The sequence below is a fragment of the Periplaneta americana genome, chromosome 15 (assembly GCF_040183065.1).
Source record: "Periplaneta americana isolate PAMFEO1 chromosome 15, P.americana_PAMFEO1_priV1, whole genome shotgun sequence".
In the NCBI taxonomy this organism is placed as follows: domain Eukaryota; kingdom Metazoa; phylum Arthropoda; class Insecta; order Blattodea; family Blattidae; genus Periplaneta; species Periplaneta americana.
In genome coordinates, this window is record NC_091131.1 from 166775632 (window position 1) to 166790979 (window position 15348).

General features: G+C 37.0%; 1 protein-coding gene across 12 annotated transcripts in view; it reads left to right on the forward strand.

Moving 5' to 3' along the window:
• The window catches only part of LOC138715509 (uncharacterized), a 280377-nt gene that overhangs the window by 32282 nt on the left and 232747 nt on the right, over positions 1-15348 (forward strand). The window contains exon 1 of one of the 12 annotated variants that reach the window (XM_069848508.1): positions 5197-5278. The exons of the other annotated variants lie outside the window; for them this stretch is intronic. The gene's annotated coding sequence lies outside the window, so the exon portion shown is untranslated. Of the gene's footprint in view, positions 1-5196; positions 5279-15348 lie in introns of those variants that run through there. 12 annotated transcript variants of the gene reach the window in all.

A 15348-nucleotide genomic window follows, 5' to 3' on the forward strand; every position in this document is an offset into this window, starting at 1 on the left:
GGTGGAAATTTGCACGTTATATGGCAAATTCATCGTTTTATAAGGCGTTAGCCTGCCTTGCATTGGCAATATATAGCATTTTGTAAACATGGTGGTGCAAAATAAAACGCATTTAGTTACTACTCACAGTCCTAAATTCAAACAGAAAAATAAATAAAATTCATAAAACGTACTTATTTTTGTCAATAAATGTTCGCCGTCGAACAACAGGCAAGGAAAACAAAATACAGCACCTTTTATATTGCAGCCGCATATTGCATTTTTCGTAAGTCCGAATGTTGAATTTTCTTGCCACTTCTCTGTTACTGTTCTTCGTCACTTATAATTTTAATTCATGTGTAGGTCTACCCATCTTCTTTATTTTGATCTTTTCGTGTAAAGGTCTTACCTATAGACATATAAATTACACATTTAAAGATTTTGCTCACTATTGATTGTAACATTTATGATGGAACGATCTTGAGAACACATCTGAAAGTGCTCCTAACCCCTCCTACGCACACCGTACTGTCTCCCTACCATGCTCCAGAGCCTGCCAGTGAAACAGTACTACTGTGCATGCTCGAATGGAACAGTGTGCCGCTAGTGTCGAGCGGTAAACGTTAGTCCCAGGCGTCAACAAGAACAGTAGGCCTACACATGCAGTGTTATTTTTACATAGTATTATAATAAAGAATTATGTCGCACACACAGTCTACTGCAGCTTATTGATATAACTTTAAAACATGTGTTATTTGAAGAGGTGGTGCACTGCTCCTGTGCTCCTTAAGAGAAATCGCCACTGAATCAGGGCAAATTTTCTCAGCCATTGCTGTTAAGCACTCCTTCACAAATTCTCCTTCTGAGAGAGGTTTTGATCACTAAGCGATGTTTTGCAATTTTAAAACTGGCACGGATTATGCCTGCCCGATTAATTTCCTCACTGTTACACTGACTTTTTTTTTTGCAACGTTTCTTTGAAGTTATCAAGCACTTTTCCACGAGCTACTCCACACAGTTCTTCTTCACCATAGTCCTCCGCATGTACATTTGTGAAATGTCTCAATATTATAATGTGACGCATACGATATAACAGTACCACAAATCAAACAGCGTGCTTTTCAAATACTACAAAATATTGTTCTTCCCGTTGAAGGTTAGCAGTCTTGCACTTGTTGTGAACAGCACGTCACTAAACCTCTGCATTGTTTATTGTTCCTATTCATGTATCCACAACTGGTTTCTCTGTGAGCGCGTGTGCGCTGGAAAGAGGCTTACCCCCATTCCTGACCTAATGAATAAACAAACTTTTATCTTATCTTTTCAAAAGAAAGCGCTCTCTTTGACAGCGCCTGGGTATTAAATGAACGCTCGGATTATAACTGTGCATATTTATGCGAGCAAAAGAATACCGTAGAAATGGGTAAAGTCAGTCAGTGGGTGTATAATCGATCATTTGCGATTTTTATTGAAAATTATATATTCTCTCAATTACCTGTTAAAATTCTGTTACGCTGACTTCATTGCCTGACATTGCAAATGTAAGCGAGAAGGACAACAAAAAGCCTGCGCATGCCAAGAATGGGAACACCGTGTAATTACCGTTGAAGTGAAAATTGTTATTCTCAACTTTTTCTCTTAAACGAAAACAAAGTCTTACAATCTCTAAATTATCGTCAGCAGTGAAAGGAGACAGTAAGTATACGTAAATACTTTTCTTTAAGATTGTATCCTGAAATAATAGTTTTACAATTCGTAAATGTTAGTATTCAAACTTATTATTTTAAGAAAACTTGTACCATTGTAGGGTTAAGTCGATCATGCCATCGACCTACTCGAAGCAGATAGGACCAGCAGGAAGAATAAATTGTTCACCGAAATACCTCCAACTAACACTTATAAACAGAAAAACAGAAAAGTGTATAGTATATAGCTTATATTGATGGGATAGTGGGGAAAGAGGAAGACGAAATTATGGTGAATTTCTTGCGTAAGAGAAGCACTGCCAAAGGAAAGTATTTTGTATACCCCTCTGTATCTGACGATGGAAACAACGTAGTTTCTAAAGTGACATGAGGAGGGGAAGATTTCAAATAACATCTGACATAAACGTAAGCAATGTTGAATTGCATTTTAGATTATAATTAAGTGTGGTATTTCAATGTGAATTTTGAATTCTTAAATCTTTGTTTGTTGGCATGTGAAGTATTAAAATGTGTTTTTATGTTTTATAGCGTGTGAGAAAATATCAGAGATAGTATCAAAATTGCAGCTGAGCAGAGCATAGGTTATTATGAAACTAAGAAAAAGAAACCGTGGTTTGATGAAGATTGTTGCATGGTAGTAGAAAGAAGGAAACAGGCAAAATTGAAATTCTTACAGGATCCAGTCGAGGAGAAGAGAGATAATTATTTCAATGAAAGACGGGAAGCAAGTCGTACACTTAGGAATAAAAAGAGAGGTTACTTGAAGGAAAAACTGAATGAGGTAGAAACAAATAGTAAGAATAAAAACATTCGAGATTTATATAAGGGTATAAAGGAATTTAAGAACGGGTATCAGCCAAGGGTAAACGTGATCAAGGATGAGAATGGTGACTTGCTTGCAGACTCTCCATCAATCCTAAACAGATAGAAAAACTATTTTGCGCAACTACTAAATGTACATAGGCCAAATAGAAATGATCGGGACGAAATTGAAATACAAACTGCTGAGCCATTTATACCCGAACCCACGCTTTCAGAAGTCGAAATTGCGATAGAAAATCTGAAAAAGTACAAGTCTCCAGGTATCGATCAAATTCCAGCAGAATTAATACAAGAGGGGGAAGCGCATTATATAGCGAAATTTATAAACTTGTACTTGCTATTTGGGAAAAGGAAATTGTACCAGAACAATGGAAGGAGTCCATAATTGTACCTATTTTTAAAAAGGGGGACAAAACCAACTGTGGTAACTTTCGAGGAATATCACTTTTGTTGACGTCGTACAAAATTTTGTCCAATATTCTTTTGAGAAGATTAACTCCGTACGTAGATGAAATTATTGGGGATCATCAGTGCGGTTTTCGGCGTAATAGATCGACTATTGATCAGATTTTTTGTATTCGACAGATAATGGAGAAAAAATGGGAGTATAAGGGTACAGTACATCAGTTATTCATAGATTTCAAAAAGGCATATGACTCGGTTAAGAGGGAAGTATTATATGATATTCTTATTGAATTTGGTATTCCCAAGAAACTAGTTCGATTAATTAAAATGTGTCTCAGTGAAACATACAGCAGAGTCCGTATAGGTCAGTTTCTATCTGATGCTTTTCCAATTCACTGCGGGCTAAAGCAGGGAGATGCACTATCACCTTTACTTTTTAACTTCGCGCTAGAATATGCCATTAGGAAAGTTCAGGATAACAGGCAGGGTTTGGAATTGAACGGGTTACATCAGCTTCTTGTCTATGCGGATGACGTGAATATATTAGGAGAAAATACACAAACGATTAGGGAAAACACGGAAATTTTATTTGAAGCAAGTAGAGCGATCGGTTTGGAAGTAAATCCCGAAAAGACAAAGTATATGATTATGTCTCGTGACCAGAATATTGTACGAAATGGAAATATAAAAATTGGAGATTTATCCTTCGAAGAGGTAGAAAAATTCAAATATCTTGGAGCAACAGTAACAAATATAAATGACACTCGGGAGGAAATTAAACGCAGAATAAATATGGGAAATGCGTGTTATTATTCGGTTGAGAAGCTCTTATCATCCAGTCTGCTGTCCAAAAATCTGAAAGTTAGAATATATAAAACAGTTATATTACCGGTTCTTCTGTATGGTTGTGAAACTTGGACTCTCACTCTGAGAGAGGAACATAGGTTCAGGGTGTTTGAGAATAAGGTGCTTAGGAAAATATTTGGGGCTAAGCGGGATGAAGTTACAGGAGAATGGAGAAAGTTACACAACACAGAACTGCACGCATTGTATTCTTCACCTGACATAATTAGGAACATTAAATCCAGACGTTTGAGATGGGCAGGGCATGTAGCACGTATGGGCGAATCCAGAAATGCATATAGAGTGTTAGTTGGGAGACCGGAGGGAAAAAGACCTTTAGGGAGGCCGAGACGTAGATGGGAGGATAATATTAAAATGGATTTGAGGGAGGTGGGGTATGATGATAGAGACTGGATTAATCTTGCTCAGGATAGGGACCGCTGGCGGGCTTATGTGAGGGCGGCAATGAACCTTCGGGTTCCTTAAAAGCCATTTGTAAGTAAGTAAGTAAGTAAGTTTTTATGTTTTATATGTTGGCAATCAGTCACGCTTTTACACTGGAGACCTATAGGCCTAATTGTATCCAATTGTATGATCACAGTAACAAAAGATACACTACCGGTATATAATCCTATAGAAATATATTGTAGATTATTATTGTTTTCTACACCCCTTATAACAAATAAAATATATAAAATGCACTTAATTTGTTTTTTTTTTTTTAAACATAAACGGTGATCGACTTTACTCCGCATTATTTTGAAATCGATCTTAAACTAAAAATTCAATGGTGATCGACTTACCCTATTTAAACAGGTAACTTCGATCACAAGTCAAATAAAAAAAATCAGTCTTTGATAGACTGTAATTCACTTCTTGTAATGTGACTTCATAAGTGAAGGATATGACGACAAAATGCTATTTTCTGAGAAACTTCGCTCCACTGCATAACCTTAATGTCATAAAAAAATTGTAAAATTTTGATCGACTTTACCCTCTTCTACGGTACATTAAAATAAATAAAAGTAATCTATTATATGTTTTTAATTAAGTGCGTGATTTATTAGGAAATTAGACTGGATATTTTATTACTGTATAGATATTGTAACATGTTTATAAGAAATATCCATCTGCTCACGCGAACTTGTTCGTTAATTATGTAAACTTTTGATGAATAAATAATCTCTTAATACTGTACGCCCAATGAATATGACGAAGTAATTAATACTCAGATGTTGGTCACTTTGCACAGAGTGAGTCACTCCTAGTATTTTAGACTGTGGAGCGAAAGCAACAGAAAAAGTCGGAGCATTCGCCCTCTGTGAAATGGGTTCGTTCTCTGACGCATGTGCAGAACAACTTGAAAATAGCTGAAGATGAATACGTAACGACATCGGAGGAAGCGTCACGTTTAGTTAGCTATTCCTGTACACATTTCGTGAAGACTTGTTACAGACTTGCGAAAAATAGTTCCCTAAATATCGTCTTTAAGAATAAAGAACTGGCACTTCGAAACGTAAGAGGTGAGTTACGACATCTCCATTTTGAGCGCTTAATAAAAGTTCTGGTAGATATTCCCCCCCGTTCGTCTCCGCCCTAGTTTAAGCATAACATTTAATGATAATTAAGTAAAACTTCGGAAATTAAAAAAGAAGAAAAAGAAAGGCACATATCAGCTCCAAGTGAATTCTTTACAGGTTACGTTAGTGTTATTTTGTTATATTGCTTTTTAGTGTTTCCATACTTTTGGCCAATTTCTGGAACGTCGTAATCTATTCGATAGCATTATTTCTTGAATAAGTGTTTCTGTAACGTCGGATAGCAGTTGTCGATTGTATAAACCTTCTTATAATTATCGGAAGCTAAAAGATCCGAGAATTTCGTATGTATTCGATAAATATTCAGTATGGGTACTGGATGTACAGGGGCATCATATTATTTTTACTTCAATTTTTATTGTACCTGAGTTTTTTAATGTACTTCACTCCCACCCCTTCTACTAATGAAGTTCCAACTCCACACAGAACCAAGACCGCAGAAAGTAAGCAGTACTGAATGAGTATAGTACGCTCCAGAAATATGTTCGCGTTTTCCAGTGACGAAAGAGCTTTCAATATTGAATCATATTTTCGCACAGGTACTGTCCGTTTGCCTACGTCGCATCCCGATTTCTCCCACCTGCTTCTGCTCGCCCCTCTGTAATAGCTGGGCTGTCTTAGCTCTTTTCTGAAAACATTAATTTCTGTTTGGAATTGGACCTTTACGTAATATTATACAGCTGTTTAATTTAACTTAAATAAAAGGGCCTCGTTAAGTAATTAACTGTCACGTGATTTTCCCCCTTTCAACAATCCTGCGGCATAACCACTTGGACGGACAGTAGATAGCATGTCTGAGTAATTTTATATTTTCGGGTCCGGCAGAAGTGAAGATTGAATTTACAGTACGTAGAGTAGGTACAGAATAATTTCAACATGAGTTACTAGTACGAAGGCAAAACTGGCAATTGGAATTAGATGCAGTAGTCTATAGTGCGATAATATGCACAAAAGAACTGAAGCCTGTATCGAAATGAACGGCCACCATTTTCAAAATTGTGTTTAAATATTCATATTATGATTATTTTTCAATTTAACTTCTTTCTCTATATTGTACGCTAATGTGCTGTAGAAAGTATAATATACACTGCATAATGAATACGTTCGCATGGATAACTCAGTTCGTGAGTAAAAACGCTTATTCTTAATACAGTACTGTACTTTGATTAAACAAAAAAGCCTAATGAAAATTATGAAACTCAAAATTGCGATATTTCCTAGTTTAAGTAAATGGATGAACTACTTTTCTTCCTTCCTATACCTAGTAGAGTGATTTGTTTGTGTTTTACGCCAGTATCATCGAACTACAGTCGTGGAAGGGAACAACAAACTGTGTTTCCGGTTCTCTAAAGGTATAGACAGGTTAATATTAAAAATGTTAGTAAAAATAAAATGATGTCCATGTACAAATGCCTGAGCCAGAAATCATGATGTTACCGAAATTATTGTTATCAAAGGAAGTGCAACCCACGGGACTATAAAATAACGTGTACTTCAGTTAAGGACTAAAATCACTATTTTTCATATTTATGTTGAAAAGTGACAATAATTTAATATAAAACCGTAACTTGAATAACATTTAACAATGATAGAGAATAATTTGAAGTCAGACTATTCTTCCATAATACTTGAGGGGATTGTCATTAAATAAGCTTGACTTTAGCTGCATAAAAAATAAACATCCACTCGAAAATCCTGCCCTCACTTTTTTTTTTTGTAGAAATGGAAACTGATATTTTATCACTGGATCTGATATGAGCAGAAGATTCAGGACGTTTTGCACATTGTCTTTGCGAGAAGCTTTGCGTGTTGTCGTGCTCGGAAACGTCTCACAAGCTTGTGACTTGCTTCTTGGGCCTCTTTAGATTGTCTCACTTTCCCTCCATGTATCAAAATTTTATGTACGCTAGCGGCATATAGTGCCAGGGATACAATTCTGAATAGAGAGTTGTTGTATCAAGTGCAAATTTGTCAAATGCGTATAGTATATTAATGGGAAATCCGCTAGATATTGCATGCAAAATTATAGAAAATCTATACAGGGTGTTATAAAAAGTATCCAATATTTTAGGAGGTGCTAGTATGCATCAAAACAAGAAAATAATATCTAATAAACATAGGTCCTACAACACATACTTTCTGATATCTGAACTCTTGTTCATAGAAGGTGCTCAATGTGACGTCTATTCATGGCAATGCATTCCTCTGCCCCTCAGCGTAAGGAATCACGCACTCTTTGAAATTTGTTTTAATACGTTAATAAGAAATTCGCGATAACGATCCCCAGTTAATCTCTGTGGTAGCACGTATGGCCCTATTAATCTGTCACCAAGAACGTCTGCCCATAAGTTGATTGAGAATCGGTGCTGATGCCTTGTTTCTTCAACTGCATGGGGATTTTCATCAGCCCACACATGCTGATTACGAAAATTCACAACACCATCTCTGCTGAACCCCGCTCATATCCGCAACCAAACTTTTGTTTTCAGTATTCCTTGCGACGTATCATTATTCCATGCCAGGGGTGTCAACTACAGTATGATTATCTGGTAGTCTGCTGTATTGTAGGGCAGAGAAATGGATTGCCATGAATGGACGTCACATTGAGCACCTCCTATGAGCAAGTGTACAGAGCTCAGAAAGTATGTGTTGTAGGACTCATGTTTATTAGACATTATTTTCTTGTTTTGATGCATACTATCACCTCCTAAGATATTGGATACTTTTTTTTAACACTCTGTATATGAAGTGTTCATCTATGCCTTTGATAGTTGAAAGTTTAGGCTCACTAAAGACTCTACGTGTAGTAGTCCCATCGTTAGAAGTTCCACTACCGCCTTGTTTAAGTTTTCTCCGCAAGTGCGGCCCTTCATAAGAATACGATCCAGAAATTCTTCCAGAACATTAAATTGAGACTCCACCCCTCTGATGAAGACGGCTAACTGAGCTGTTTCCGTATGATCTATGCACTCATCAAGAGCTACGGAATACCATACAAGATCTTTTATCTTGGATTTTAACTGCTGTTCGATATCTCAACTCATGTCTGATATTTTGGACGTTATTGTCTTTCTTCCAAGACTAAGTTTTTTAAACGACTCTACCATATCCGGACAGCTACAGTTATAAGGTCTGCTCCAGATCAGGGGTGGTAAGAAGGGAAAGATAACTGAAGTCGCTCCAGATCAGGGGTGGTAAGAAGGGAAAGATAACTGAAGTCTCTCCAGATCAGGGGTGGTAAGAAGGGAAAGATAACTGAAGTCTCTCCAGATCAGGGGTGGTAAGAAGGGAAAGATAACTGAAGTCGCTCCAGATCAGGGGTGGTAAGAAAGGAAAGATAACTGAAGTCTCTCCAGATCAGGGGTGGTAAGAAGGGAAAGATAACTGAAGTCTCTCCAGATCAGGGGTGGTAAGAAGGGAAAGATAACTGAAGTCGCTCCAGATCAGGGGTGGTAAGAAAGGAAAGATAACTGAAGTCTCTCCAGATCAGGGGTGGTAAGAAGGGAAAGATAACTGAAGTCTCTCCAGATCAGGGGTGGTAAGAAGGGAAAGATAACTGAAGTCTCTCCAGATCAGGGGTGGTAAGAAGGGAAAGATAACTGAAGTCTCTCCAGATAAGGGGTGGTAAGAAGGGAAAGATAACTGAAGTCTCTCCAGATCAGGGGTGGTAAGAAGGGAAAGATAACTGAAGTCTCTCCAGATCAGGGGTGGTAAGAAGGGAAAGATAACTGAAGTCTCTCCAGATCAGGGATGGTAAGGGAAATATAACTGAAGTCTCTCCAGATCAGGGGTGGTAAGAAGGGAAAGATAACTGAAGTCTCTCCAGATCAGGGGTGGTAAGAAGGGAAAGATAACTGAAGTCTCTCCAGATCAGGGGTGGTAAGAAGGGAAAGATAACTGAAGTCTCTCCAGATCAGGGGTGGTAAAAAGGGAAAGATAACTGAAGTCTCTCCAGATCAGGGGTGGTAAGAAAGGAAAGATAACTGAAGTCTCTCCAGATCAGGGGTGGTAAGAAAGGAAAGATAACTGAAGTCTCTCCAGATCAGGGGTGGTAAGAAGGGAAAGATAACTGAAGTCTCTCCAGATCAGGGGTGGTAAAAAGGGAAAGATAACTGAAGTCTCTCCAGATCAGGGGTGGTAAGAAAGGAAAGATAACTGAAGTCTCTCCAGATCAGGGGTGGTAAGAAAGGAAAGATAACTGAAGTCTCTCCAGATCAGGGGTCGTAAGAAGGGAAAGATAACTGAAGTCGCTCCCGTGCGGAAGTTGTTTAACTTCTTGAGGCCTCCTACACTGTTTAAGAACTAGCTCCAACCATATTCCCCTCGAAGGTCGTGGGTCAGTGCAGAGCAGTTAGTTGAGTGAGCTTGTGGTAGAATGGAAAAATGAACCCTATCGTGACAGACAATGCTATGCTTAGTCAACGTGGAAGAACTTTGTTAGTGATTTCAAGTTTTAAATTCAGTTTTAAAAAACGTCTCGTAGATGTAACTGAAAGATGGACTTGTTGTAATGATAAATGTAAGTGTTCCGTAAAGGTAAATGAAAAAAAAGGAAGTGATAGCAGTTTTGCACAGCATAACCATGACAAAATCTGTGAAACTGTACTGAACAGACAGAGGTTAAGTAACTGTGAAAAGAAAAGCCATCGATGATTCATGTGAGAGGCCTATAAAAATTTTATTCAGAGAGTTGATGAAAGCAGACGTACCTACACTAACTCATATGACGCCACTCTGATAAAAAAAAAACACAACATTTATGGTAATAATCCTCTGAGTGGCTTCAGTCCCTCCATACCATGTGTAGCCTACTTCAAATAGCACAGATCGTTCTTACCACTTTTGACGAAGGTTAGGCCTACTTATGCCCCGGCCACTATAGGAACTTATTAAAATACCTTGAAAATGCCTTGGATTTAAGGTCTTCATTATTAGAAATTGATGTGATCACTGGGAGAGCTGGGTGCACACTCAACCCGCTTTTTTTTTTAACCTTGGGGATTAATTGAAGTGAATTTTTATGGCAGGCAGAGTAACTATCTCTAAATACGTACCTTACTTTTATATGGAACTCGTCGTGCGTGAACGAAGAATACGGCCATATTTCCTTAATGTGACAGTGGGTTTCAGTGTCGCCAACATAATAACAATAATAACAATAATAATAATAATACACACTTAATCCAACCCAACCTAACCTCTCACATAATACTATACACGTAATCAAACCTAACCTAGTCACAGGCGTGGCTCAGTCGGTTAAGGCGCTTGCTTGCCGATCTGAAGTTGCGCGTTCGATCCCCGCTTCGGCTGATTACCTGGTTGGGTTTTTTACGAGGTTTTCCCCAACCGTAAGGTGAATGCCAGGTAATCTATGGCGAATCCTCGGCCTCATCTCGCCAAATACTATTTCGCTATCACCAATCTCATCGACGCTAAATAACCTCGTAGTTGATACAGCGTCGTTAAATAACCAACTAAAAAAGCTAACCTAACCTGTCACATAATATATACGTAATCAAACCTAACCTAACCTGTCACATAATACTACACACATAATCAAATCTAACTTAATCTGTCACATAATACACACGTAATCAAACCTAACCTAACTTGTCACATAATACTACACACGTAATCAAAATAACCTAATTTGTCACATAATACACACGTAATCAAACCTAACCTAACCTGTCACATAATACTACACACACAATCAAAATAACGTAACCTATCACATAATACACACGTAATCAAACATAACCTAACCTGTCACATAATACTACACACGTAATCAAAATAACCTAACTTGTCACATAATACACATGTAATCAAACCTAACCTAACCTGTCACATAATATTACACACCCTTTCACATAATACACACGTAATCAAACCTAACCTAACCTGTCACATAATACACACGTAATCGAACCTAACCTAACCTGTCGCATAATACACACGTAATCAAACCTAATCTAACCTGTCACATAATACTACACCCCTGTAATAACATTCCTCTAGTTTAGTATCATTTCGTTTGCAAATGTTGTCCGCATTGGTGTAGACTACGTGTCGAGAACCATCTAGTGGAAGAAATGGAAGGTGATAGCGAACGTCTTTTGCCTCCATTCTTCATAATTACTGTACATTTAATTCGTCGATAAGGGTGTGGTTTGTGAATGAATCAATGTGTTAATTCAGTGATAATTCCACATATACAGTACAGTAAAAATTGAAATGTGTTGTAGTTGTGATAAAAGTGTTGAACATTGATTTACAGCGTTATATTGACAGTGTTGAAAGTGTGCAATATTCGTTCAGTGGCCGGTGGATACTCTACTTTGACCTCACTTTTCTTTAACATGTCTTTTTCCTTCGACGACAGTGGGTACCTTCACTCGAAGATCAACTGATTGCTTTGTGTTCGCTTTTTAAGAATTTTAAAGGCTTCTATCTAACGCAGGGATGTGGAAACGCCTGCATTAAATGCTCTTACTACGAGCAATACAATTCAACAAGGTAAAATGGCAGTCCTAAGTCTGCATAAAATGGGAAGTAAAATGTTTATACCTGGAAGGAAGCGAGCCCATGTGATTATTGGGTATGGGTTTATGACTAAAAGGAGTACTTAGGACCGACTTCATGAAAGGTAGTTAAGACCATGAGGCCTTCTCTTCCACAACACCAGGAATACTTTAAAAGACACTTTAAAAAGAAATCTCCTCCTGAAAAGGGCTTACATCCTCCAGCTATTTATTTTGCAACTCTATGGCTAGCATAAGTCTCTCCGCAGTGCTTGTGCAGCCCGTAGCGGGAAGGAAATCCACTAGGCAGAGAATTCAAGTGGCAGCATTGGCCGCTAAGCATATGATGGACTGGGGACGTGAGGTTATCAAACAGGAATTAATGGGGAAGTGTAAACTTTCTACAAGGTTACATTACCAGTGGCGTAGCGTCAATGTAAGCTAAAAAGCTCAGCTTCCCCAGTTAATAATAATTTCATAATAAACCTGCAGTCTATGGACAAAATTATTTATTAATTTTAATAGACTATATATTTACGCGTTAAATATTGTGATGCGGCAGCTCAGGATGATTTGTGATGCAGCAGTAAACAAGAAGCCTGCACACACCAGCTTCCAAGGAGACTGGTTTCTTCTGTGTAACCCACCCCGCAGATTTTCCATCCCTTTCTAACTAAACTACACTGGTCGCAAGGCTCGCAAGAAGCTAGCTTTGACATTGAAAATAAGTAGTTTCCGAGTTATCCCTTTTCGTCAGTTTGTGTTCAGTTGAAGTGTTATGTGCATTGTGGCTGATATAATAAATAATGAGTGAAATAACAGTTCCTGACACCAATTTACTTGAATTTTTAGGACAATTCTATTATCAAGAATGACTTACGAACAAAAGTGTGATCTAAAAAACAAATGACCGACTCCCTTGCTGTCAATGAAGGACACAACCAAAAGACAGACGCATACTTACGTAATGATACTAATACTGTATCTATTGACCATTAATATTGTGATTTCTCTAAGTATGACAGGGAGTGAGCTAATGTTATACGTTGACGTGTCTATTTGTTAGAGATTATTTGTAAACCGTGAAATCATATTTTACTACGTACCATTTTAGGCCATGCCTTATTGGTGTTACGAGGTTCCAACCAATCTTCGACTGCTGACTTGACATTGACTACTATTTATTTTAAGACTATATTTTTGTAATACGTTTTCTCATATTGCATGAAAGACAACTTGAATTAGCTTCCCCTGCTCAAAATTTCATGCTACGCCACTGTACAGTACTAGAACTAATGGAACTGCGGAGGGACTTTCCGATGCACTGTAGTAACTTGTCTGGTAAAACATGACGAGTAACTGTAGAGTTGTTAGTGAGAAATGTTACCTCTGAATCGTTGAAACTTTGTTCCCGAGCCGAATCAGCGGGGGATATGACTGTTAATTTCCTCCCAATGATATTTATTAAAATATCTTTTTGTATTAAATTTAGAAGTCACACTCAAAGCTTTCGAACATATCACACAAAACGCCTTGCCTTCATGGAAAGCAGCAAAATATTCCTGTTCCCACTCAACTTATAACGAGGCATGTCCACTACCTTGTTTGTTTCTATTTATGAACTGTGCGATAGGGGCTGTTTATGTCAAAGCCACGTGATCTTCCCTCAATTCCATTGCGCGCACCTAAATCGGTAGGAGGAGGTAATGAGGAGAACATTTTTACATCTTGGTTTAAACAAGCGAAGGAAAGTAACATAACTTCGCTTAAGAAATTGTCTCAACATTAAAGTAACTGAAGAACTGGACATGAAGATCAGATGTACAGCTGCGAGCTGACAACATAGCCAATATCAGGAATACCAATATAAGTGACCTATATTGAAGTGTGTAGGCAATGAGGAAATATAACTTATTCAGCGAGGCAGTAATACTGCTATCATGCATTAAAACATATAGATTTAGCACTTAACACACTCACAATAGTATTTTATGAAAATGATCATTGTGCGTGAAGGATAAATTTCTAGCTGAAGTCACGTCTGTCTGTTCTTCGCAGATGAGATGGCAGTGACACTCTCTGCCCCTCATACTTAATAAATTTATGGTATGTATATATATATATATATATATATATATATATATATAGTATATTTTTCTCATGAGCTAAAGATGCCATTAATATCAATTCCAACTTATCATGTCATACTAATCTCTTTTTTGGAGGGGGGGATATCACTTTCTTTATGAATGATGTGTTTCATCTACTAGTATAGTACAGTATAGTTGTACTATTATGGAATTTATGTGAATATTCCTTCTTAACTTTTTATTATGTTACTAGCCATACCCGTGCGATCCGCTGCACCCATTAGAAATAAATATAAAGTAATTACATAATTAAAATAAGACATTTGATCCAGGGAACATTCATGTTTGATATAAGGATAAATCGTTTATTATGTTATTTAATTTAAATTGTATTTGCATAATTAAAATGCGATCATTTTGATCCAGAGACCACTCATTTGGTCATAAAAATTATTTTAGGAAATACAGGAAACGAATGTACAGAATAGCCTATCAAGTTTTCTGTGCATAAGAAGCTATTTTAATCTTACCTGTCCTCGATTCACTCAGAAGTTACTGTAATAACATTATAGCATTATGTCCATCTAGAGAAACTACACTTTCCAATGGTGAATTAATAATTAATTATACAAATCGGTTAATTTAGCTTCTGATATTACTTCATACAAACACAGAAACATTATCTGTAGGCTATCTTTCATAGCTTTCGATTGTTGCTGTCCAAGGCCCCTTATAGACGAAGTCATTTGTTTTTTAATTCATTACACGGCCTTAGATGGCAGTTATTTTAACTTTAAAACTCATTTATCTCATTAAATATCAGTCCTATCAAAATTTTTCATGAAATACAACTTATCGGAAATTATTTTTAAAGAAACTTTTGTTATGTAACATTTTTCACAAAAATTAATAATAAGCGAGATAGTTCGATTTATTTAATTCAGGCCCCCTTATAACCCCCCTTATAAATAATGTATTTTGAATGCCATATAGCCTAAAATCTAAGTTACAACGAACTTAATTTATATTCCAATTTTCATCGAAATCCGTTCAGCCATTATCGCGTGAAAAGGTAACAAACATACAGACAGACATACAAACAAAAATTTCAAAAGAGCGATTTTCGGTTTCAGGATGGATAATTGTATATGTTAGGACCAATTATTTTTGGAAAATCGAAAATTACCAGAAAAATTTCGGCTACAGATTTATTATTAGTATAGATTAACGTTTAAAACGCAACTGCAATATTAAGAAATTGGTATTAGTACTTTTGTTTCACAGACAATATAGATAATATCAAACAGAAAGAAGCCATATAAAAATAACGACATAACATTTCACGTTCCGTTTGAAGTTTGTGCACCACTGTTTTCTT